The sequence below is a fragment of the Vulpes vulpes genome, chromosome 16, assembly GCF_048418805.1.
Source record: "Vulpes vulpes isolate BD-2025 chromosome 16, VulVul3, whole genome shotgun sequence".
NCBI classification, from domain to species: domain Eukaryota; kingdom Metazoa; phylum Chordata; class Mammalia; order Carnivora; family Canidae; genus Vulpes; species Vulpes vulpes.
The window spans coordinates 30572941-30599621 of NC_132795.1; the positions used below are offsets into that span (position 1 = coordinate 30572941).

The 26681-nt window shown below is 42.1% G+C and overlaps 1 long non-coding RNA gene across 1 annotated transcript; it reads left to right on the top strand.

Moving 5' to 3' along the window:
- Nucleotides 1-1652: 1652 nt before the first annotated feature.
- On the top strand, nucleotides 1653-26681 carry LOC140595968 (uncharacterized). The gene is made up of 2 exons (XR_011997986.1): nucleotides 1653-2003; nucleotides 26519-26681. It is a non-coding gene; the product is annotated as an uncharacterized lncRNA (long non-coding RNA).

The window sequence follows — 26681 nt, forward strand, 5'->3', positions numbered from 1 at the left end:
CTGACACCATGTATTTGAGCTGCTTTGTTTAGACATTTTGGCTGGAAAAGGCCTCCTAAGTCAGACGGCCAGCCCCTCAGTGGTGCTGGGAAAGAAAACACGCTCTTGGGGGGGGGGCTAGGGAACACAGTTCCCGTTTTGCTGGAAAAATCTCATGGTCCCTAGTTTCAGGACTAGCTCTTTCTTATTGGAAAAATGCAATTTAGACTTTCCCTTACGTCCTGTTTTTTTTTTTTTTTTTTAAGTTATCACATGCAGGGCTCCTGGGGCACTTAGTGGTTGAACATCTGCCTTGGTCCCAGAGCGTGACCCCGGGGTCCCAGGATCGAGTCCTGTGCTTCTTCTGCCTGTGTCTCTGCCTCTCTCTCTCTCTCTCTGTGTCTCTCATGGATAAATAAATAAAATCTTTTTTAAAAAATTTTTTATTGGAGTTCAGTTTGCCAACATATCGCATATCACCCAGTGCTCATCCCACCAAGTGCCCCCCTCAGTGCCCATCACCCAGTCACCCCATCCCTCTGCCCACTTCCCCTTCCACTACCCCTTGTTCATTTCCCAGAGTGAGGTGTCAAATAAATAAAATCTTTAAAAAAAAAAGCCATCGCATGGATTTTTACCATGCACTCATTCCTGGAGTCATCTAGGGTCCGTGGTGAGTTCTTACTCCCACGGGCCAAGCTCCAGCGCTGTCACGGAGCGGCAGCACTACAAGAAGTCGGTCTGCAGGATTGAGAGAGGCCCGCTGAGGCCCTCCACATCATTTTTGGCCAAGCTGCAACAATTAAATATCCAACCTAAGAGCAGTGTGCTTCCTGTGTACAGTTTAGGAAAGCCCGTAACTCCCCTACGCTGTGGGTTCTGAGGCCCCCTAACAGAGATTCTGGGTCCCACTGCCCTGCAGCATTTGATTGGGTGAAAATGTAGTTTTAGGATTGCATGGCATAATAACTACCTCATGGGATTGCTGAGAATTCAATGAGATCAGCAAGTGAAGCATCTCGTATAGTCGTGGACAGGCCACAAGTGCTCATTTAAAAATGTTAATTCTCTAAGCCAATTCGCCTAGTTTCTCTGTAATCCACTTAAATTAATCATATTGTCTATCTACAAAGGGAGCAAATGAAATCCTGGTTAGGAAAAGGGTTGGGTTCCCAATCAGGAATGATTGATTCTCCTTTTGTGAAGTTTAGTGGGATTTAAACTCTGGGTATCCTAGATCTTAAAACGATTATTAATGAACGTCTACAAAAGAATTCAAGATAAAGTCCAAGAAGAATGCGTCGATTGCAACCCGGTGCATGACGTACACGATCCATGTCGCAGCTGCCCTTGCAGGTCTTCTGCTGTCACCTGCGGCATCCACTCCGGCGTGCAGCGACACCCCCCCCCACCCCACCCCCTGGGCCTGGAGGGCTGCCACGTCGCCGCCTTGTCAAAGTGGTTGGTGCCGCTTCTGAGATGAAGGAAATTCCTGCTTGAAAGGACGTGTTTATTTTTAGACTTAAGTCTGTATCATGTGAGTCAAAAGCTGCAGTTTGTATATGAAATTCCATTTGGAGGGTAAGAGGTGTAGAGAGCCAGTTACAACCAGTTTGTTTAAACTAGGCCTGGAGCAGGTAGGACTGAGGGGGAGGCCCAAGCCTGTTCCAACCAGTAGAGCGTGCTCCTGGGAGCAGGGTGGCCTGGCCCTGGGGCAGCAGACCCAGGGATCCCGGCCTGGAAGCGGAACATGCCATGACTTTGATCTTCGAGGCTCACCGATTGGGACGGAGCTTTGCAATGGCACAGCTACGGGCGCCGTGGAGTTTTGTGTGCGAATTAGAAATCAGGATTCCGGATTTTCACACCCGAGTTCCAACAGACTTTCCCTATAAGATGACCCAGCGCGCTGCTCGGCCCTCTGCTTGGCCCTTGAAACGATGAGCATGACAGGACCACGTTTCTCCAGAATCCGTGGGCACCTAGGTCTGAAGGCACTTATTCTCAGGTCCCAGTATTTTGAGGTGAGTGTGTTTTCGGTGTAATGATGGTATTTAAAATTATCGTGTGCCCTTATATACGTAAGAGCTGCTTTCCGCAGTGCTCATTTATAACGAGAGGCGCTTTCGTAGCTTAGATCTGAGATCAGCGTGTATTAAACCCAGAGCTTGACATACTCTTGGTAATGCTTGTAAAGAGAAGATGTGTTCTTTTTCACTCAAGCATGAAAAACACCGTGACCTTGGGCGAGCGATTCGACCTTGAGGCCTAATTTCTTGATTCATAAAATAGGATTTATCGTGGCTCCTTCAGGAAGTTACTGTGGTTTAAATGAGGACAATATTTATAGAGCCCTTGAGACTTAGTGGGTCCTGAATAAAAATGTTCTCTTCTGGGGCACCTTAGTGGCTCAGCGATTGAATGTCTGCCTTCAGCCCAGGGCGTGACCCCGGGGTCCTGGGTTCGAGTCCCACGTTGGGCTCCCTGCATGGGGCCTGCTTCTCCCTCTGCCTGTTTCTTTGCCTCTCTCTCTGGGTCTCTCATGAATAAATAAATAAACTATATTTTTAAAAATGTTCTCCTCTCCTTCTGAGCTCCTTTCCTATTCCCTCAGGATATTCACAGGCACAAAGCCTGCAACAAGGGTCCAATTACAGAGCTTTAGCTTCAGTTCTTTAAGGAAAGAAGTTGCAATGGTTTGAACACCTCGTTGCCCTACGTCAGGCTTTCAGGCAGCTGCACTTAGTCGTCCGGTAACTCCAGGCTCCCTGGGAGCAGTGGGGTGGCCGCGGGGAGAAGGCCCTACACGATCCGGGGCTGCCCGGGGTGCCGAGCATCCCCCCATCAGTACCCAAAGAAACCTCACACACACCCCTGTTTGCTGGCCTGCAGGAGACCCATTTCCCGTCTGGGTACTTTGGGGAGTCCCTGAGCCTCACCTGTCTCATCACCCGTGCCTATGTGACTGCCTCTCAGGCCTGGGGTCACTGCAGCCGTGCGGGTCCGTCCTCTCCGCGGCCCCGGCTGCGCACCGCCTCTGCTCCCCGCGCCCCAGCCCCCAAGGACCCAGGGGCTTGGGAGCGACATCTGTCCAGCATCTGGACTGCGGGCTCCCTCTCCGGGCTCCCCCATTGGCCCCCGGGTCCCGGCTGACGGACCCAGCAAGCCTGGGGGGCCCTGTGTTCACCGTGCTTTCCCCTCCTGCAGCCTCTCTCTGGCCCTCAGTCTCCCCTCCCGCAGCCTCTGGCCCTCAGTCTCCCCTCCTGCAGCCTCTGGCCCTCAGTCTCCCCTCCCGGAGCCTCTGGCCTTCAGTCTCCCCTCCCGCAGCCTCTGGCCCTCAGTCTCCCCTCCCGCAGCCTCTGGCCCTCAGTCTCCCCTCCTGCAGCCTCTGGCCCTCAGTCTCCCCTCCTGCAGCCTCTGGCCTTCGGTCCCTTCCGCCCTAACCCCCCAGGCTCCACCCAGATCATTCTCTCTGTGCAAGGCCGCCGCACTATCCCCCCCCACACCGTTAAAGCCGGAACCCCCACATCCCTGAGCTAAACACCGGCCGTAAGAATCCCGCTGTCCATTCCGCTAATGCCGGTTAGCTGGAGGTTTCAGCCCCCCTCACCCATGTACTGTGATTTTAGCGAATCTGAACCCGACTCATGAGGTGGGGCTGCAGGACACGGAGGTACACATGAGCCCACTAGGGGCACCTGCCTCGCCCTAGGTCGTGGTCCCAAGGTCCTGAGGTCAAGTCCCGCATCAGCTCCCCGGGGAGCCGGCTCTCCCTCTGCCTCTCGTTCTCTCTGTTTCTCAAGAATAAGTAAATCTTTAAAAAAATAAAAAATAAATAAAATGACTCCACTTACACGAGACATCTAGACTAGCCAAAGTCTTAGAAGCAGACACAGGGTGGGGGATGTCAGTGGAGGTGTGGGAAGTGGGGAGTGCTGGCCAGAGGTACACAGCTCCAGTTAGAAAAGATCAGCAAGACGGGGATGTCCTGTAGGGCCGAGCAAGAGGGAACAGGGCTGTCTTATGACCATTTTGCTGAGAGGGTAGAGCCTCCGTTGAGGGTTTAGCATCATAAGTCACGAAGCCAGGCAGTAAGCTTTGGAGGGAGTATCTTCATGGCACAGGTTGTGATGCTGAAACTAAGTGTTCACGGGACTAATAAGCACAACTGCAACCTTTTACCCAGAGCTTTTTCAGTTGCCTTTAAAGATCCCTTACTTCCCTCTGTCGGGCTTGCCCCTGTCCTGCCGCCTCGCCGGTAAGCACCCCCGCTTGCTGCACACTCGTGCCTCAGCAACTGTCCTTGTGCACGAGGCAGAAGAACTTGGGTTTGGTTCCAACGATTTCTCAAAAGTGCACTTACCTCCAAACTTGTATACGTTACATATGTATAGCTGTAAATCAGATTTTATCCTGAACTTAAATTTTAGTTTTTTCTAAACCCACCTCTTTGGTAGAAAAAAAAAATCACATGCCTTAAATTATCTTTTTGTATTTATGTAAATTTAATAATGAAATTAATAAAAGTCAAGTAGAGCCAGTGTAACTTTTTCCCTAATTTTACATGGAAAGTTTGGCACATAGCAACACCATCAGTCATACTGACTTCTCACTTTAGGATATATTCTTATTTCTGTGAATTCCTCAAAAGTTGTTTTGAGGTGGGGCAAGGAAGGGCAGTATGTATGTCACTAAAATAATTATATATTTCAGTAGCAGAGAACCATATTTGATGTAAAATAAATTATTTGATTTCTAATACATTTGTCATAAGTTGAAGTTAGATTTCCACGGGATCGTGCTATCCATCCCTCAGGAAAAAGGGGAGGTCGTTGTAAATGTAAAGAACAAACTGATGCTTGCCAGAGGGAAGTGGGGGGAAGACGGGTGAAATGAGTGAAAGGGACTGGGGGATATAGATTTCCGGTTGTGGACTAAGTCTCAGGAACGAAAGTCACGGCACAGGGAACATTGTTGACGACGTGACAACGGCGAATGGTGACAGATGGCAGCTATAGTTGCGGCGAGCATAGCACAATGTTCAGGGAAGTCGGGGCACCAAGTTGCACACCTGAAACCAAAGTAGTATTGTGTGTCAACTACACTCAAAAAAACCCCATTAAAGTCAGGTTAGGTTCTGTTTTCTTTTGGGGGGCGGGTATGTGGATGGTGCTTTCCCCAGAATTGAGAGCATACAAGGGTTTGAAATTATGAGAAGGAATTTGAAATAAAACAGCTCAGTCATAACCCAAGTTACCTTCTAGACAAATCTGAGGGAACTTTTCATGTTAAAGTTATGAAGGAGAATCAAGGGAGCCCCCTAGGTCTCACCTTATACTCCAAGTGGGTCAGATTTCACCTTATACTCCAAATACAGATACTCACCTCTGGCTCCAAGCTGTGCAGTGTTCGAAGGCAACAGGTGCTCTCTGGGTCAAGGTGTTGGGTACCCCGCCCTCTCGAGGGAGGAAAAGGAAAGGCTTCATGGTCTCAAATTTAGTAACATTGGTTTTGCTCATTTATGTGTTTAAGTGATTCTATGAGCAATTCTATTGGAAAAATCTCTATTATTACTGTTCGTAGGAAATTACTAAAGCATCAGTTAATATTTTACGTATGTATTTATACACACACACACTTTAAACACAAAGAAACATCAAGTCATCCCCTTAAATCCTGCATATTGTCCCCTCTTCTTCCTCTGAGTGTTAGTGATTCTCATCTCTTTTAAACTCCATCAATTAGAAAGAATTGGGAAAAAAATGACCTCACATCAGACCCCTTAGACCTGCTGACCTGACAAGCAGCCTTGAAGATGAATCACAAATCATGTAGCTAGAAGGCAAATATTCCTTAGTTATGTGATGATGCATTTTAGTTCTTTTAAGCTACAAAACTTCATATTTTTATATATTTTGTCAGTTTTTAACTATTCTAAAAAGATTTTAAGAGTTTATTATTTTTATTTAATGAAATTAATATATTATTAATTTTATTTATTTATTTATTTGTTTGTTTATTCACTTATAGAGCTAGAGGAGGGGAAGAGGTAGAGAGAGGAAAAGAACCTCAAGCAGACTTTCCCCTGAGCGCAGAGCCTGATGCTAGGCTTGATCCCAGGACCCTGAGATCGGGCCCTGAGCTGAAATCAAGAGTTGGACACTCTTGAATGTCCACCCAGGTGCCCCTAAAACTTCATTTTCTATGGTTGATAAAGTTGCTGCTTCTGGATAGAATCATTATGTAAAGAAGGAGGTAGCTATTTAAGGTATTATTAACGCCTCCTATTTATTTCTTGCTTACTGTGACAGGGACAGCAATTGTGTCAGCCACAGAAGAAGAACAAATGCGTATATTCAAGACAATCCCTATGGCAACACGGCTGTTACCTCTCACAAACTTTTCTGTGTTCTTGGGTGGGAGGAAAGGGGGTAGAGATGCTGCCTACACCTCTGGACACGCCCGTGGGGCTGTGAGATACACGTCAAAGACTTCTTTCTTGTGCTTTAAGGTGAGAAGCGCTCAGGAACCACTGTGCCAAAATAGTGGATTTTGAACTTTTAAAGCAATAGAATCTTTTTCTCAAAAGAAATTTTACATGGCCCCAAAAAGGATAAAACAGGTTAAAGCACAGACACAGTGAGTGAAATGGTGAAGGGTGGGAAGGTTACAGACTCCAATGGCTGGCTTCCCTTTTGGGTTTTTGTACCCCGGAGAGTCCTGAGGTGCCCTATAGGAGCCCAGGGCCAAGAAGAACGTAGTTTGGATGCTCTAGAGTTGTCTGTGTTGCAGCATACTATGTGCATAACCAAGGGAGGTGCAGATATATGTAAAATATTAGAGACTTCTTGGAGGAAGAGCTGAGAGATCACAATTATCCACAAACTCTGTGATGGTTCAGGGACCATCAAGGAGATGGCGGAGGGGACCAGTGGATGAGGCTCTATCCCCCTTCACTGCAGCACCCCTACATGTACACAATTATTCTTGTGTCTCTTTACCCTATTGGGTTTCACACCTAAGTTCTTCTTTGTTTGGGAGAGAGAGAGAGCGTGCGCGCGTGCGCACACCCATGAATGGTGGGGGGTGGGGGGGAGAGGAGCTAATGGGCTCCCTGATGAGCTGGGAGTCAGATGGGGGGCTCGGCCCCAGAGCTTTGGGATCATGACCTGAGTCAAAGGCAGACACTCAACCGACTGCGCCGTCCCAGCGTCCCACACATAAGATTTTATTTTTTTATTTTAATTTTTTTGATGAAATGATTCAATGTCTAAAAAAATAAAAATGGAGTTTTGTCTTCTTATTTTCTAGGTGAGGAATCTGAGTACTGAAGTTGTGGTTTTTGTCTGGGTTGAATCAGTTAGTGAACAGCAGAGTCAAGACTCCAACCAGGGTGGACTGAGGAGCCAAGCCCCCGCGGGAGGGGTGCTGTGCAGGAGCACCTCACAATGCCAGTCTTTCTCCGATACTAACTTTCTCTTTTTCCCATTTTGGCTCTACTCGGAGGAGAGCTGAGTTTCTTCCAGAGTGACAATGCAGAGAGATGAGTCTCCCACTCAGCCTGAACACAAAGGGGACCTTTCACTGGGAGCCGTCGATCCGTATCCGCTTTTGACTAAAAGTGTAGAGAACCGGATTGTCTCGTTCTTGCTTGTACATCGCGTGGTTTTACGTATGGCGACAAGAGGGAAACGCCTGTGGTTCTAGTTTAATAGGATTTAGGTAATCTAGGTTTTCGAGAGGAGGGATGTGGCCAGGGCAGTAGAGTGAGGAGAAAGATTGGAAGGCAGCCTTCTAATCGCCTATATGACATGAGATTGAGGGGAACGGGCCCAGGGAGGGCCCCTGCCCCGCAGCCTCTCTCAGCATCAATGCTGTAGGTAGAATCAGGGTATCAGCTCTCCAAGGAGCAAATCTGCAGACTGTCGGGGGGCAGGAGAAGGGGTGGTCTGGCTTTTGCCTTGCTGTTTGCATGAGCCTTTGTCCACTGGCACCAGCTGCAGAGTCTCCTCCTTCTCCTCTGCCTCTAGCTCCCTCCCTGCCCCGTTCCGGGGGCTCCAAGCGCCAGACACGAGGCCCAGGGTGGTAGTGCTGCCCTGGGGCTTCTGGGGCTGCCTCTCCCACTCATGTCACCTGTGTGAGTGTCAACAGCCCGTGTGGGGGCAGACACAGAGTGTGCCACATGGGGTTGTTTCACTGATGCGTGTGCCGTCTGTACTATTTTTCCAAGAACGTTTCCTGCATATTTAGGAATCACCATTGTTCTCCAGGCATATCAGGGGAGTGTTTGCCTTTGTTCACTCCTTAGTCCTTTCTTCTTCAGTCCATCTGTCCCTCCTCTTCCTTCCTCTCTTTCTTATCTCTCCCTCCCCTTTTTCCTGCTATCCCTGGGGTGGGGGTGGGGGGTAAATATACAAAATTATACCCTATTTCTTATTTCTTGGTGTCTTGCTATGGCCAGATACTCAATGATTTATATATGTGTGTATTTATATGTGTTTGATTTTACTTTATAGAAAGATGTATTGTAGAAAATATAAATTTTATATAAATGTAATATATAATAAAATAATAATATATAACTATATATTATAGTTTATGTATGATGTAAGCAGAAACTAAATTATACATGAATGTAATCCTCAGATCCAACTTTTACCCATATTCGTAGACAGAGGAACTGAGGCACAGAGACCTCTGCCCTCAAGGAGCTTAGATAGACACAGGGCTGTACGTCCCAGGTCTCCCCAGCCTGTGACTTAGCTAAAGTCACATGCAGGTTACTAGGCCCAAGCTCCCAGCCCCCTCGACTGCCCGAGTCCGTCTCTACCAGGCACTGCCCCCGGCCACAGGGGAACCTCTCATGTCCACGCATGCAGGGGTTCCCCCCGCAGGAAGGCCTCCCACTCTGGCCTTTTGCTGCCACAGTCTCGTTACTACCTCTGCAGTGAGCAGGGAAAGGATGGCGCTTTAGGGGGGAAGTAGTAGGGCCAACCAGGCTCTGAAGCCACTTCACGTCCACAGACACTGGGATGGAAGGAGAGCAGAGATAAGCAAAAAAAAAAAAAAAAAAAAACCAACAAAACCCCCAAACCAGACCCCCATTCCAACCTCTGGGGATGAAGTGTTTTTCTCCTAATTACACTATAACCACAGAAAATAGAAAATCGCCACAAAGAAGGCTCAGGTCTCAAAGGAGAAGTTAACCGTAAAGATTAACCAGGCCCAGCAAAACGTGTATGCGGATCACAGATGCCACGAGGAGGAGTGCTGCCCACGTGCGAGCAGCCCCCCAGCTCCAGGCCCTGCCCCGGCCCCGGCCAGGCCCCGGTCCCCTCGGGGGCTCTGGAGAAGGGTCACTCCTGCTCCTCTCCCCTCGGAAACCTGGCACGACCTGCAGTTCACTGGCCAAACGGGAGCCCAGGTTGGTGAAAGTTTTTGGCCCTAGTTCCTCAGAGCGGGGCCTGTCCGCCCCCAGCACCCATGCTTGGACCTTAGACCCAGAGAAAAGGGTGACGTTTCTTCCCGTTGCCCTGTGCCTGTGTAAGCAGAAGGCTTTGGGAACAGGTCCAGCTCCAAGTTCTGGGCCTTCAGCTTAGAAGGCAGAAAATGATTAGGATTTAACATAGCAGGTTTGGGGGATCTCTGGGGGGGCCCAGCGGTTTAGCACCGCCTTCAGCTGAGGTCATGACCCCGGAGACCTGGGATCGAGGCCCAGTCGGCCCCCTGCACGCAGCCTGCTGCTCCCGCTGCCTGCATCTCTGCCTCTCTCTCTCTCTCTCTCTGTCTGTGTGTCTCATGAGTGAATAAATAAAATCTTAAAAATAGCAAATTCGAGAGCTTTCAAAGTAATATTAAAAGCACTATTAACAAGACACCTTGGAGCACACGATGGGTGGATTTCCGGAGTCTTACATTAGCCACAGCCTCACGGGGGCCCAAGCCCGCCCCCAGCTTCAGTAGTGTCCCCATAAGAAGTGTGCTTGGTGCCCTTTGGAGGGGTCGGCACATTTTAATTCGATGAGGCAGTGACTCAGCCTGTTGGAGCGTCCTGCGGCCATTCCATGCGTGAACAATGCTCTGGAAGGGAACGTGGGTCTCACATTTCCTGGTACCGACGTTTGGCCACAGAGGACAAGGAGGAAGGGAGATAGAAGCTGGTGTCTACCTGCCCGACATGACGAAGACAAGCCTCTGTGCAGGTCCCTGTCACCGCTGCACAAGGCCCCGTCAGATGGCTCTGACTCCCTCCCCCAACATCTTTCCCCTTCTCCCTCTTTATTTCTCTTTTGTCTGAATTACTCGGGAACCTGTTATGTCTGTAATTCTCCTTGCTCTCCTTTCCTTTGAGACCTCCTCGGCCCAGACCTTGGTCTCCGGATGCCTCCCCATGGGACCGCGGGCGCAGCGGCTGTGGGGGACGTGGCCTTCTGGTCCCCAACCGGCATCCTCACAGCGGGCTCTGTGCACAGATTCAGGCTTCCAGAATGAGGCCAAAGGCCCAGGAAGTCAGCCATTTTGAATGAATTAGCAACCCCGAGGAAATAATAATGAGATATTTGGAGGCTGAGAAATATAAAAATTGTTGCCTTTCTGTTTATAATCTTAGAATTGTTTTCTGGGCTTTTTTAAACCATAAAAGACTATTAAGTAGAGAGAACAGAGGCTTCCTGGGCGAGAAGTGAGTGAGGGACGGGCCACATGGGCGATGGGGGTTAAGGAGGGTCCTTGGGTTCAGTACTGGTTGTTGTATGTAAGTGATGGATCATTCAATTCTACTCCAGAAGCCACTATTACACTATCTGTTAACTAAGCATTTAAATAAAAGCAAGAAACAAACAAAATAAAGCATATTTGTTGTATTTTTCCAATAAGCATTGTATTTGCATGGTCTGCCAGATTTTGCCAATCTTTGTTATTTCCTGTCTGTGTGTGTGTGTGTGTGTGTGTGTTTTTAACTAAGTCTTTTACTTCAGTTGCAGGATGTTGTCGTACGGCATCATATTAGACTGAGGTGTACGATCCAGCGACTCACCAGGTCTAGACGTTATTCACAGCTCGCAGGACAGGCGCCCTCTGCAATCCCATTACCTGTTTCCCCCATTACCCCCACCCCCCACCTCGCCTCTGGTAACCATCAGTTTTGTTCTCTATAGATAAGAGTCTGTTTTTTTGTTTGGCTTTTTTTCCGCTCCCCCATATTTCTTTGTCTCTTAAATTCCACATAGGAGTGAAATCGTATGGTATTTGTCTTCCTCTGACAGACTAATTCTGCTCAGCATTCTACTCTCTAGTTCTATCCACGTCATTGCAAATGGCAAGGCTTCTTTTTTCTTTTTTTTCTTTCTTTTTTAAGTGGGCTAAATACCCAGCTTGGAGCCCAGCATGCGGCTTGAACTCCTGACCCTGAGATTCAGAACTGAGCTGAGGTCAAGAGTTGGACGATTACCTGACTGATTTCATTCTTTTTTTTAAAAAAAGATTTATTTATTTATTTATTTATTTATTTATTTATTTATTTATTTATGATAGAGAGAGAGAGAGAGAGAGAGGCAGAGACACAGGAGGAGGGAGAAGCAGGCTCCATGCCAGGAGCCCGACGCGGGACTTGATCCCAGGACTCCAGGCTCATGCCCCTGGCCAAAGGCAGGCGCTAAACCACTGAGCCACGCAGGGATCCCCTCACTCTTTTTTTTTTTTATGGCTGAATAATATCCCATTGTGTATATATATATGTGTGTGTATATATATATATATATATATATATATATATATATATATATATACACACTGTATTTCCTTTATCCATTCATCAGTTGGTGGACACTCAGGCTGTTTCTACAGTGTGGCTACTGTAGATAATGCTGCTATAAACCTTGGGGTGCATGTATCCTTTGTATTCTTTGGGCAAATACCCAGTAGGGCAATTGCCCGGTCATAGGATAGCTCTATTTTTAAGTTTTGAGGACCCTGCACACTGTCATCCAGAGTGTCTACACCAGTGTGCATTCCTACCAATAGTGCAAGATGATTCCCCTTTCTCCACATCCTTGTGAACACCTCTTGTGTCATGTGTTTTTGATTTTAAACATTCTGAAAAGTGTGAGGGGATACCTTATGGTGGTTTTGATTTGTATTTTCCTGATGACGAGCAACATGGAGCATCTTTTCATGTGTCTGCTGGCCATCCAGATGTCTTCTTTGGAGAATGTCTATTCATGTCTTCTGCCCATTTAGTAACAGTTGTGTAAGTTCTTTGTATATTTTGGATATTAAGCCTTTATCAGAGAGGTCGTTTGTAAATATCTTCTCCCATTCAATAGGTCAGCTTTTAGTTTTGTTGATTGTTTCCTTTGCTGTGCAGAAGCTTTTTATTGTGATGAAGTCTTAATAGTTTATTTATTTTTGCTTCTCTTGCTTCAAGAGACATATCTAATTTTTTCAAAGATTTTTATTTATTCATGAGAGACACAGCGAGAGAGAGGGGGAGGGAGAGGGAGAGAGAGGCAGAGACACAGGCAGAGGGAGAAGTAGGCTCCACGCAGGGAGCCTGATGTGGTACTCGGTCCAAGATCCTGGGATCATGCCCTGAGCCGAAGGTAGATACTCAACCGCTGAGCCACCCAGGTGTCCCTTCAAGAGACATATCTGGAAAGATGTTGCTATAGCCGATGTCAGAGAAATTATTGCCTGTGCTCTCCTCTAGGATTTTTATAGTTTCAAGTATCACATGTGGTCCTTAATACATTTTAAATTTATTTTGGTGTATGATGAAAAAAAGTAGCCCAGTTTCATTCTTTTGCATGTTGTTCTCCAGTTTTCCCAACACCATTTGTTGAAGAGACTGTCTTTTCCCCATTGCATATTCTTGGCTCCTTTCTGGAAGATTAATTGACCATAAAGTTGTGGGTCAATTTCTGGGTCATTTCTATTCTGTTTCATTGATCTATGTTTCTGTTTTTGTGCCAACAGCATAATTGTCTTCATCACATCGCATCACATCATCACTACATCACTAATGTACCTTGGAGTTCAGAATTGTGATGCCTCCAGTTTTGTTTTTCTTTTTCAAGATTGCTTTGGCTATTTGGGGTCTTTTGTGGTTCCATACAAATTTTAGAATTGTTCTAGCTCTGTGAAAAATATTTTGGTATTTTGATAGTGACTACATTAAACATGTAGATTGCTTTGGGTAGTACACACATTTTAACAGTATTTGTTCTCCTATGAGCATGGAATGTTTTTCCATTTCTTTGTGTCCTCTTCAGTTTCTTTCATCAATGTTTTATAGTTTTCAAACTATAGGACTTAACTCCTTGGTTAAGTTTATTCTATTTTATGATTTTTGGTGCAAGTGTAAATGGTATTGTTTTCTTAACTTCTCTTTCTACTGTTTCATTAATAGTATATAGAAATGCAATTGATTTCTGTGCATTGATTTTATATCCTGTGACTTTATGGAATTCATGTATCAGTTCTGATGGGGTTTTTTTTTTTTTTGAGTAGTCTTTAGGGTTTTCTATATAGAGTATCATGCCATCTACAAATAGTGGAAGTATTCCTTCTTCCTTACCAATTTGGATGCGTTTTATACGTTTTTGTTGTCTGATTGCTGTGGCTACAACTTCCAGTACTATGTTGAATAAAAGTGGTGAGAATGGACATCTCTGTCTTTTCCTGACTTTAGGAGAAAAGCTCTCAGTTTTTCACCATTGAGTATGATGTCAGCGGTGGGTTCATATATGGCCTTCATTATGTTGCTGTATGCTCCCTGTAAACCTACTTTTTAAAAAATCATGAATGGATGTTGTCCTTTCAAATGCTTTTTCTGCATCTATTGAAATGATCTTATGGTTTTTATCCTTTCTCTTATTGATATAATGTATCACATTGATTGATTTGTGAATCCTGAACCACCCTTGCATCCTAGGAGTAAATCTGACTTTATTATGGTGAATAACTTTTTTAGTACATTGTTGGATTCAGCTTGCTGGTATTTTGCTGAGGATCTTTGCATCTCCGTTCATCAGAGATACTGGCCTGTGGTTCTCTTTATTCACTATCTTTGTCTGGTTTTGGTATGAGGGTAATATTGGACTAATAAAATGAATTTGAAGGTTTTCCTTCCTCTCTTATTTTTTGGAAAACTTTGAGAATAGGCATTAACTTTTCTTTAAATATTTGGTGGAATTCATCTGTGAAGCTATCTGATCCTGGATTTTTTGTTTGTTGGTAGTTTTTGATTACCAATTCTATTTCATCGCTGGTAATTGACCTGTTGAAATTTTCTATTTCTTCCTGTTTCAGTTTTGGTAGGTTATATGTTCCTAGGAATTCATCCATTTCTTCTAGACTGTCCAGTTTGTTGGCATATAATTATTCTCAGACAATCTTTTGTATCTCTGTGGCATTGATTGTTATATTTCATCTTTCATTTCTGATTTTGTTTATTTGATTCCTCTTTTTTGTTTCATGAGTCAATTTGTTGATTACCAGCTCCTGGTTTCATTGATCTGTTCTATTGCACTTTTAGTTTCTATATCATTTATTTCTGCAGGTTTGAGTTTTATTAGTTCCTGTTTTCTAGCTCCTTTGAGTGTAAAATTATGTTGTTTATTTGAGATATTTTCTTGCTTCTTGATGTAGGCCTGTATTACTATAAACTTCCCTCTTAGAACAGCCTTTACTACATCCCAAAGATTTTGAACTGTTGTATTATCATTTTCGTTTGTCTCCATGCATTTTTAAAATTTCTTCTTTGATTTCTTGGTTGACCCATTTGTTGTGTAATAGCATATTATTTGTCCTTCATGAATTTCTGCTCTTTCCAGATTTTTTCTTGTGGTTATTTCATAGCATCATGATCAGAAAAGATGCCTGGCATGACTTCAATTTTTTGAATTTGCTGAGACTTGTTTTGTGACCTAATATGTGATCGACTCTGGAGAATGTTTCACGTGTACCTGAATAGAATGTGTGTTTTCTGCTGGTTTAGGTTGGAATGTTCTAAATATATCTGTTAAATCCAACTGGTCCAGTGTGTCATTCAAAGCCACTGTTTGCTTGTTGGTTTTCTGTTGGATAATCTGTCTATTAAGTGGGGTGTTAAAGTCCCCTACTATTATAGGGGGCTATTTTTGTTTATTAGTAGTTTTGATTACTGCTTATAACCTGTTGATTAGTTCCTTTATATTTATTATTAACCACTTTATGTATCTGGTGCTCCCATGTTGGGTGCATAAGTATTTATAATTATTATGTCTTCTGTCGGATTATGCCCTCTATGATTATATACTGTCGTTCTTTGTCTCTTTTTACAGTCTTTGTTTTAAAGTCTGTTTTTTCTAATATAAGTATTGCTACCCTGGCTTTCTTTTGACATCCATTTCCATGATAAATGTTTCTCCATCTCCTCACTTTCAATCTGCAGGTGTCTTTAAATCTAAGATGAGTCTCTTGTAGGTAGCGTGTAGGTGGATCTTGGCTTTTTTGTCCACTCCATCACCCAATGTCTTTTGATTGTAGCATTTAATTTGTTTACATTCAAAGTAATTACTGATATGTATGTTTTTACAGTCATTTTGTTTCTTGTTTTTTGGTTTTTTGTAGTTTTCCTTTGATCCTTTCTTCTCTTGCTCTCTTTCATGGTTTGCTTGCTTTCTTTAGTGATATACTTGGATTTCTTTCTCTTTATTCTTTGCATATCTCTTACTGGTTTTCGATATGTGGTTATCATTTGGTTTGTATATAACCTCTCCTATGTATAACAGCCTGTATTAAGTTATAGGTTACTTAAGTAAGTTATAGGTTATTTAAGTTTGAACCCATTTTTTACTACCCCCCCCCCACCATATTTTAAGTGTATGGTGTCATATTTTACATCCTTTTATTTTGTGAATCCCTGGACTCATTTTTATGATATACTTATTTTTATTTTGTGTTTCCTACTTTTCCTACTTTTGCTTATAGTCTTTATGGGAATTCAAAGAATTCCCTTTAACATTTCTTGTAGGGCTAATTTAGTGGTCATGAACTCCTTTAGTTTTTTTTTTTTTTTAAGATTTTATTTATTTATTCATGAGAGGCACAGAAACAGGGAGAGAAGCAGAGACACAGACAGAGAGAGAAGCAGGCTCCATGCAAGGAGCCTGATGCGAGACTTGATCCCGGGACTCCAGGATCATACCCTGAGCCTAGGGCAGGTGCTAAACCGCTGAGCCACCCAGGGATCCCCTAGTTTTTGTTTGACAAATTCTTTATCTCTCCTTCTGTTCTAAATGATAGCCTTGCTGAATAGAGTATTCTTGGCTGCAGATTTTTTTTAAATCCTTTTAGCATTTTGAATATATCATGCCATTCCTTTCTGGCCTGCAAAGTTTGTGCTGAAAAATCCACCGATAGCCTTATAGGGCTTTCTTTGTATGTAATTGTTTTTCTTTTGTCTTGTTGCTTTAAAAATTTTTTTCTTTATCACTGCCTTTGCCATTTTAATCACTATGTGTCTTGTTGTGGACCTCCTTGGGTTGATTTTGATGGGGGATCTCTGTGCCTCCTGGATTTGTATATTTGTTTCTTACCCCAGATTAGAGAAGTTTGAAGAAATAATAGCTATCTCCTTCTTATCCTATTCTTCTGGGATCCCTGTAATGAAAATGGTATTATATTTGATGGAGTCATTGATTTCCCTAAGTCTATTCTCATTTTGAATATTTTTCTTTCATTTTTTTCTTCTTGATTACATTATTCTGTCTTGCATGTCATTAACTTGTTCTGCTTCCTCTAGCCTGCTATTTATTCCATTGTGTATTTTTAATTTCATTAATAGTGTTCTTCATTTCTGATTGGTTCTTTTTTTTTTTAATCTCTCTGTTAAGGATCTCACTGATGTTCCCCACTGTTATCTTAAGCCCAAGGAGTTCTTTATAATCATTACTTTAAATTCTCTATTTGACATATTACATATTTTTGTTTTGCTTAGGTTTCTTGCTTGGTTTCGTCCTGTTCTTTTATTTGGGACATATTCCTCTGTCTCCTCTTTTTTTTTTTTTTTTAACATTCTGAGTCTGTTTTTATATGTTAGGAAAGTCAGCAATGTCTCGTGCTCATGAAAGTAGTGGGCAGGGTGCTCACTTTTAACAAAGTGGTGCTAGTCCTCTACCATAGGTGATGTGCAGTTGCTGCAGAGACCTGGGCCAGCCAGGGGTGTTCCACAAAGTGCACATGGGGGCACAGTGCCCACAAGCTGTGCGTGCTGAGTCTCTTCCACAAAGGGCACACAGCTGCTACAGAGACCAGGGCCCTGCAAAGCATGCAGGTTGGAAGATTCTGTGTTGGTGAGGTTTAATGCTGGTCTTTTGGAGGGAAGGAACCTGCAGCACTGGGACTGAGGCATGATTGGGAAGCGCAGGTCTGCCAAACATGGGGACGTGGGGCTTGGTGTAAGTAAGTTAGCTGGTGAGTATTGGTGCTGAACTGGTTCCCCCAGGTGGCTATATGTTTATGCTGAGGGGTGGGGAATAGAAATGGTGCCTACCAGCTCCTTTGTTCATAGAAGGGTCTCCTTAGGATCCTATCCTCTCTGGGACAGGCTCTAAGATGAGTAAATAACTTTCCTTCCCATTCATCCCAGGCAGTTTTCAAACTGCTGCTTCTGGGCTGGATCTCCAGGGGCTGTTGGCTATCTCTTTAAGGGCAGGGATTCAGCTTCCTAACACCCTTTAGGCTCTCCCAGAACTGAGTCCACTGATTTTTAAATTTAAGGCTTTGGGGTACCTGAGTGGCTCAGTTAGTTGAGTGTTGACTCTTGCTTTTGGCTCAGGTCATGATCTTAGGGTCATGAGATTGAGCCCTATGATGAGCTCTGTGCTGAACATGGAGCCTGCTTGAGATTCTCTCTTCTTCTCCTTCTGCTGCCCCCTCCCTGCTTGCACATGTGCTAAATAGATAAATAAATAAATAAAATTCCAAGCTTTAAGTCCTGTTGGTTGTAAGAACTCATGAAATTTGGCCCTTCTCACTTTCAAATCCAAATGTTATGGAGATTTGTCTTCCCCTTGCAGGTTCCCTGGTGTAAGAACCTGTTTCTCACCCTTCTTAATGCACCTCGCCCCTGCCCAACCATGGATGACCCAGAGCTCCCTACCATGTCTCTGTCCTTCCTACTGTTTTAGATGTGGCCTCTTCTCTCTCTCTCTCTCTCTTTCTTTTTTTTAAGGTTTTATGTATTTATTCATGAGAGACACACACACCCAGAGAGGCAGGGACACAGGCAGAGGAAGAAGCAGGCTCCATGCAGGGAGCCTGATGTGGGACTCCATCCTGGGGCCCCAGGATCACGTCCTGGGCCGAAGGCAGGTGCTAAACCCTGAGGACTTCTCTACTTTTAGTTGTGGAGTTTTGTTCTGTCAGTCTTTGGGTTGTCCTCTGGGTTATTTATGCCAGTGTGAATGTTTCCTGGTTGCATCCAGGGATGAGGTGAGCTAAGCATTGTCCTACTCTACCATCTTCCCAGCCTCTTTCCTTCCTGTGTGTTTTTATAATGTCTATTACTTATGTCAAACCACAGTGCTATCCTCAAGTATGAGGCCAAATTTAATGTTTTATATTTGAGTAACCTACCCTTGGTTGTTTTTGGGATTGTTCTAACCTCAAGTGATTTAAGCATAGGCAAACATATCTCAGGAGAGCATTTCTTTAATTCACATGGATACCAGAGAACCCATAAAAATAAAAAAATGATTAATTTACTATTAAATAACTAACTTTCTGTTATGATTGCTTTAACTAAAATATCATGCAATGTTTTAATATGGACTACAAATGATCTCAAATGGTACAATTTAATAAATAAGGGCAATAATAACATGGCATATGGAATCACTTTGAAGTGCTCTGTATGCAAGTGACATGTTACTACTAGAAAACTAGCAGATTCTTGAAGCTTTCTAAACAGCCATGCTACATTACCCAAATTTGTTGACTTAGATTGGTAAGTCTGTTCTCTGTCTTAATAAATTATTCCTGTGGAATGTATAAAAGAGAGTTTTCTTGATGCTGCCAGAATTCCAAACCAGGTATCTGCAGAATAAGATATGATATAGATAACTGAAACAACTACTCTTCCTTTGGCCCGGGTGTTTATTATGCAGGTGATAACATATATGATTAGTCTGAAAGACAAACGTCAGCACTATAATAGGACTGTTAACGGGAAGACAGTGAGCATAATTTCAGAGGAATAGGATAAACCATCCTTGCTGTTACTGTTGTTGTTGGCCATTTCCTTTTTTTTTTCTATAAATGCTGTGATTAGTTGGACAGACTTTTGATGAATAGCACAACTCAACAGTTACTCTGAATAAAATAAAACAACAGTTACCCTTTTCTAGAATTTTATAGATTGATGGAACCCATAGATTTCAAAAATTTTAATATTATAGAGGACATTGGAAATCATCCAGCTGAACTCTGTCATTTTGTAGATGAGGAAAATGAGGCCGAAAGCAATAAATGATGCTTTAAATTGCTGTCTTTGGAAAGAATTAAGTCTAGAGTTTAGGTCTCCTAGCTTCCGGAGCAATGTTTTTTTTTTTTTTCATCATATTATGCTACCACCAGTGCATTATCAAAGATGGAAATGGCTAATTTTAGGAGTTTCTAATAAAGAAGAGGTGTTTCCTCCTAATTCCTAAATCATTGCCTTCTGCATATCTTGATGGAAAGCGCATGAGTTCTTTTAAATCCATCACTTAAAATACCTGTACCCCAAGCACTCACCAGATATTTAGACTCAGAGCAGAGGCTTCCTCAGTGGAAACAATTGCTATTGAGTTGATCAAATAAGAGTGGTCTTTAAAAAGCTAAGCATGAATAGGTGGCAATTATTGATAAAGCTATCATCCATCATGGCAATTGTAAGAATTAAGGATAATATGGTAAAATTATCAGATAGCCAACCTTCTCAATTAAAAATTTTAGGTTTCGTTTTTGCATTTTTTCTTCATTTTATATTTATGACATTGGGCACTATTGGATATACAGTGATTTATCCTCATAACATTACGTTCTAGTGGAGGACACTAGAATAAAACACACATTTCATTTATTAGTAAGTTATGCAAAAAATAAGCAGGGTAACAAAGACAGAGAATGCCTGGAATAGGGCAGAGACTAACTAAATGAGTTACAGTAGTTAGAGAAGGTCTCTGGAGAGGTGGTATTTGAGCAGGGAATGGATGAGGAGACAAAACCAACAGGTAAAGATCTGAGGGAAGAACATTTCTGTCAGAATAAAGAACATGTGTAAAGGTCCTGAGGTAGGAATGGGCTTGGTGGTAGCAGAAGCGGGGAGATAAAAGGGGAAGAAGAGTAGAAAATGAGATCACAGACGAGGTCAGGAGCCAGGTCATGTGGGTAAGGTGGTAAGCTAATAGAGCAAGAGAAGACAGAGGGGGATAAGTTAAGAGATTATTGCAATAGGATTTTTATATATTTTTTAGAAGATTTTATTTATTTATTTGAGAGAGAGAGAGGCAGAGACACAGGCAGAGGGAGAAGCAGGCTCCATGCAGGGAGCCTGACATGGCACTCGATCCCAGGCCTCCAGGATCACGCCCTGGGCTGAAGGCGGCACTAAACTGCTGAGCCACCCAGGCTGCCCGATTATTGCAATAGGATAAATGAGGAAAATAGTGGCAAACTAGGGAGGTCTGGGTGGAAATGGAGATGATGCAAAGTGGCAGATTTGGAGTATATCTTAAAGGTTAGCTGACAACGTCTGCTGAAGGACTATGTGTAGGAAAAAACTTGAAAATGTGGCAGACAGACTTTAAGGTGGTCCCATAACCCACTGCCTCCTGGCGTTCATGCCCTTGTGTCATCCCCTGTCTTTGAGCTTGGGTGGGACCTGTGACTAACTTCTAACCCATAGAATATGGCAAAGATAATTGGGATGTTACATCGGTGGTTATACTATATAAGACTCCATCTTGCTACCAGGCTCTTTCTTTCTCACTTTTAGCTTTGAAAAATCAAGTTTCTATGTTATCAGATGACCCACAGAGAAGGCCATGTGGCAAGGAACTGTGGGGTGGCTCCTAGGAGCCGATAGTGAGAGCTGGCAAGGGGCCAGGGCCCTCAGTCCTACAAACACAGGAACTTAATGCTACTAACAATCTCGCTGGAAGTGGATCACCAACCAAGTTTCAAGATAAGAACAAAATGCTGGTCGACACCTTGATTGTAGCTTTGCAGAGGCTTGCCGAACTCCTGACCCATGGAAACTATGAGATAAATGTGTGTTGCTTTAAGCTACTAAATTTGTGATGATTTGTAATATAGCAATAGAAATTTAACACACATGGGATATTTAATTCATCTGTTCTAGTCTTAGTGCCACAAAGTATTATAAGAAAGCAATTTATATTTAAAAAAACAATAAAAATAAATTTATTAAAAAAAAAACAGTAAGAAAGCCATGATCCTCAAACACAGCCCACTTATTTTACAGATGCAGAAACAAGGCCACAGAAAGTCAAGTGACTTGTCCGAGGCCACATGGGTCACTAGCAATTAGAACCTGCATCCGTCTTCCCCATCTGGAGCTCTTCTTGCTACATGATGCTGCTTTCCAGGCATTACATGTATCAAGTTTTTTTGTTTTTATTTATTTTGTTGTTGTTGTTTGCTTATTTTTTCTGTCGGTCTATGTAAAGCACTTTATTCTAGCTTATTAAGATTTAGAATTTTTCTTCTTTTGATCCATGAAGGTGTGAGTTAGAAGCTCTCTCTCTCGAGTTAGAAAAAATATCTTTCTTTACCTTATCAGGGAAATCTGTCCCATGTGTGATTCATATGAATTCCTAACCTTTAACCTGTGATGACCTGCATCATGAAAATGAACTGGCTTGGGGTTAGAGAGAACTCTTTAGAGTCCCCTAAATATAGCTAATTTTGAAACTTCCTGCCCGGTCAGAGTGCCCGGGTGGCACAGTCGGTGTAGTGTCTGGCTCTGGGTTTAGGCTCAGGTTGTGATCTCAGGATTGTGAGATCAGTCTCCGCACTCAGCAGGGAGTCTGCTTGAGGTCCTCTCTCTCCCTCTCTCTCTGCCCTTCTCACTGTGTTCTCTCTCTCAAAATAAGTAAATAAATAAATATTTTAAAAACCAAAACCAAACAAAATTTCCTGCCCCGTCATAGCAACTCTCCTCTCTCCTATAAGTCTTTTGGATCTTTAGGAAACCCTTGTCCCTCCCTGTTTACGGGGCCTCCTTCTCCTGAGAAACACAGTCACAGTAATGGTCACTGGAGAGCCACTGGGTTGAGGTGATAAAAAGCAAGAAAATAGAAAATATTTTCAAGAAAGAAAGGAAGGAAGAAAGAAAAAATGGGAGAAGGAAAGAAAAAGAGAAAGAAGAAAGAAAGAAAGAAAAAGAAAGCAAGCAAGCCATGTGAAAACAATACAACCTAAAATTCCAGTATCCTGTAGTGCTCTGGATTGAAAACATGGGCCTTGAGTAGCCCTGAGATAAGATCATCTCTCACTAAAAGCACAGCCATGGTCCGCCCTACATGGTCCACCCTGGAGGCTACATCTTACATCACTTCTGTGTCCATTGTCCCAGAGACAGGAACTGGAATTTTAGCTCATGTTACTTTGGAGGTTGTTCTTCACGCAGTTCATGGAGTACTGGAAGGATTTAGCAAATCACCCTGTCCTATTGGGAACTGTAATACTCTCATGGCAATCATCCTCCTACTCTGCTGCCCTTTTTTTGGCGTCATGTTCCTACAAATTACCATAAATTACTATTTTCATTCATTTAATACTGGGATGAGACAATGGAATTCTTTTCTTTTGTGCATAAGCCAAGAGATAATCTGTGTCAGGCTGAAGGAGTGAAATAGGCAATAGGGTTAGTGTGAAAGGCGACAGACCAACATCAATATGCTGTGGACAACCACATTTTTTTCTATAGATTACAGTAATGTGGAGCTGACTCTGGATGCAATGAATCTTGTAAATAATTATGGCTTAAGTTATCAAGCTGTAAACTGGACTGCTGTTCTGCTGCTTGATATAAACAAATCCTAGCAGTCATATTTTATATGGGAATATTTCACCTGGCTTAGGTGTAAATGAATATTTATAGCAATTCTGAAAATAATTTGAGATTACTAAGTTTCCCTATCCCTTTTGCTGTGAAGATCCGCCCGCACTCCCTGTCATCTTGCAAAAATACTATATTTACAAGTTCCCAAGATCCTGACATTAGAAAATTAACTACTTTATTCTTTATTTGTTGTTTAAAATTTAAATAACTCAGGAATGATAAAAAATGAAGTGTTGTCAGCTCTTTATACATGGAAGTGAGTCTATCCCATCATTTTCTGGAGCAGGTGTAGCTGAGGGATAGGAGGCTGGTTGGTAGAGGGGCAGGTTATATGAGGTGTACTTGGAGGGCATATGGAGGGAGAGATATACTTAGGGAAGGTCAAGCAGAGGGTAGAGGAGTCCCGAAGACCAAATCAGTCCAGTTGACGTCTCCCTAGCCAGGCAGCAGGCAGCCATAATCTTAGCCTAGCTTCTCTCCTGATCCTTATAAACGATGGTAGATGTCTGAACAAGCCCAGAAACCTAAATAACAATTATGGCGTACCACTCACGAGCCACACCTTCTTACACATTGTTTAGTAACATAAATATTATTCTGTAAAGTTCCATGTATTCAAAGCTTTCAAAAGAATACTATAGTTTTGGTAACTCAAGCATGTGCTATGGTACTGCCACCTTGTCTGATGAGAGTAATTACTCGGGATATGCATACTTTGCCTTATAGAGGCAATGCATATAGGTAGTTCCATTTTCTGAATTTCCATTAATTTAATTTAATTTTCAGTCTGAGTACTTTATATTGGATTTGATAACACGGTCATGATTGAATTTGTCAGTTCAATTAAACAAACAAGTTTGTAAAATATTATTTCAATTTGAGTATTTTTATTCCATTGCTTAGAAACAAATATAAACAAAATTAACCGAAATCAAAACAAAATCCCAAACAAATACTAAGTTGGCCAGCTGTCAAAAAAGTTGAGGCATTGGAAAACAGATTACTGGCAATACCCATATGAAGTTTTGTGAATCTACCAAGAGTTGGAGGAACTTGATTAGGATTAACTTGACTTTAGGAATTAATTCTAAATATGTATTTATAAAGATTTCCCTCTATAATGGGGAATAACTTGTACACTTATGACAGTTAAAATGACAATCATATATTTTATACAGTATCAAGAATGAGCCTTAATATAAACTGTGGACTTTGGATGATAATGATATATTAATGTAGGTTCTTCAGCTGTAACACATGTCCCACTCTGGAGCGGGATAGTGATAATGGAGGAGACTACACATGTGTGGGGGCCGGGGCATATGGTGAATGGTGAATCTTTGTATCTTCTGCTCAGTTTTGCTGTGAACCTAAAATTGCTTTTAAAAAAAAAGTCTGTTTAAAAAAGAAAGAAAGGAAGAAAAGAAAGAAAGAAAGAAAGAAAGATAAATAAAATAAAATCTTTTTAAAAAATGGCAAAATCAAATGCATAACTATGTTCTCATTTAATTTGTTTTAGATTCCCATTAGCTAACATAGTAAAATTGAACATCTTTTCATCAAGTGCCCTTTTAGAGAGAGAATTTTATTTTTTAAAAATAATTTCACAAATGAGTGGGAAATATCAGAAAGTGAGACAGAACATGAGAGACTCCTAACTCTGGGAAACGAACTAGGGGGTGGTGGAAGGGGAGGTGGGTGGGGGGTGGGGGTGGCTTGGTGACGGGCACTGAGGGGGGGCACTTGATGGGATGAGCACTGGGTGTTATTCTATATGTTGGCAAATTGAACACCAATAAAAAATAAATTTAAAAAATCAATAAATCATACCTCATCTAAATTTAAAAAATAATAATAATTTCACATATCATTTTGTAACTACTCTGCACAGGGAATTTATGTTAAAATGTTTAATATGTCATCTCTCCTTTGAACATTAAAAATACATAGAGGCCTTTATGCATCAGTTTATTTTATTTATATAATTCATTGTAACATTTAAGCCTGAAATAACTTAAGACTAATTTGCTTGGGAAAACTGAGACACATAACAGATTTCTTGGTCTTAATGCATTGGCACAAAGCATCCATAGTTATTATTACTGCAGAATTAAGCATGCTTTCAGAAATCTGACAATGTACAATTGGGGAAATTCCAATATTATCTATTTAGATGTTGTGTCAGAGAATAAAAATAAATCTTTCTAACACCAATTATCTCATATTCTTGCACTCTAAATAAATAACCAAATTAATCATCCTCACCCTTAAATTTCTAGAGTTCTCGTTTTTTACAGTAATATCTGGCTTTCATTAGCATCTTTTAATGAACTGGTCCATGCTGAGCAAAAATAGTTAAATCTAATAAACAATTGGTCGAAATACATTCCCCTGCATTGAAATAGGTTTTTTAAATTTTGTTTTGTTTTGTTTTTATGGTTATTTAGTTTTGTTTTTTAATCAGCAGCTTCATCCTGGACTGGTTAGGATCAGAGCTCTGACCTCCTGCTTTGACCTTAAGACGCACAATCCTGTAATTATGATGCCTCTTGCCTGTATATATATATATATATATATATATGCAGAGGCAAGGAGCTCATTATTATATTTATTTTTGGAATATGTATAATAATAAGGTTTATGAAGGTTGCAATGAATCATTGCCTACCAATAGTTTTATTTATTAGTAAATAATAATATATCATGATTAAAAGGGATTAGGATGTTTTTGTTTCCAGTTCAAAAAAAATAAAGAAAAAATAAACATAAACTATAATAAATATAAGTTCTGCAAAACAGCATTGAAAATACAATTTTGAATGGAGTTTAAAGTTGCAAAATGCTTCATTATTTATACTTTTGGGGGGAATCTTCCCCAAAATGGCAAAATCGATTATTATGGTATCATAGGTATTATTGGAAACATATTCATATTTGGTAGCATTATATATATATATATATATATATATATGAATCAAATATTAGCCTTAAGTGAAACTGTAAGCAAAATGATTTCGTGACCAGATGGCTTAATAAAAACAATACTTTTTATGTTTTTCTCACAGCATAATTTTTACCTAAAATGTACTCTCGTCCTATATCGCAGCCTTTCATGACCATCACCAATGTCAAGTCTTCCTCAAGGCCTTTCCTAATTCTTTCTGCTTCGTATCACTTCCCTCTTTGAGCGTCCATTGTTTGTGTGCCCCAAAAATACTTTTATTAATTCTTTGTCAGTTACAAAGGCTTTTCAACTTTAAGCGACAGAGAATCTGACAATGGACTAGAAAGATGAGGTTTTCTTCTTTTCACATGACACAGTATGTGGGGGGGGGGGGTGGTGGTGGCTGATAGGTATCTGCCAGCAGCGCCTTGATAGCAGGCCCAGCATCCTGGTGATTCTCTTGGTCTTGCCCTTTTGACTCCTAGATGGCGGCTCTACCTGCTCTTGCTAAGTTTCATCCTTGACATGTCCTTCCTTCGGCAAGCTGGGAAAAAAGAAGCAATCATGAGAGGGGATGAAGCATCCTCTTTGTTTATTTCATGAATGAATGCCTGTGTAACAAAATAAAAATATTTTGATTCAGCAAAA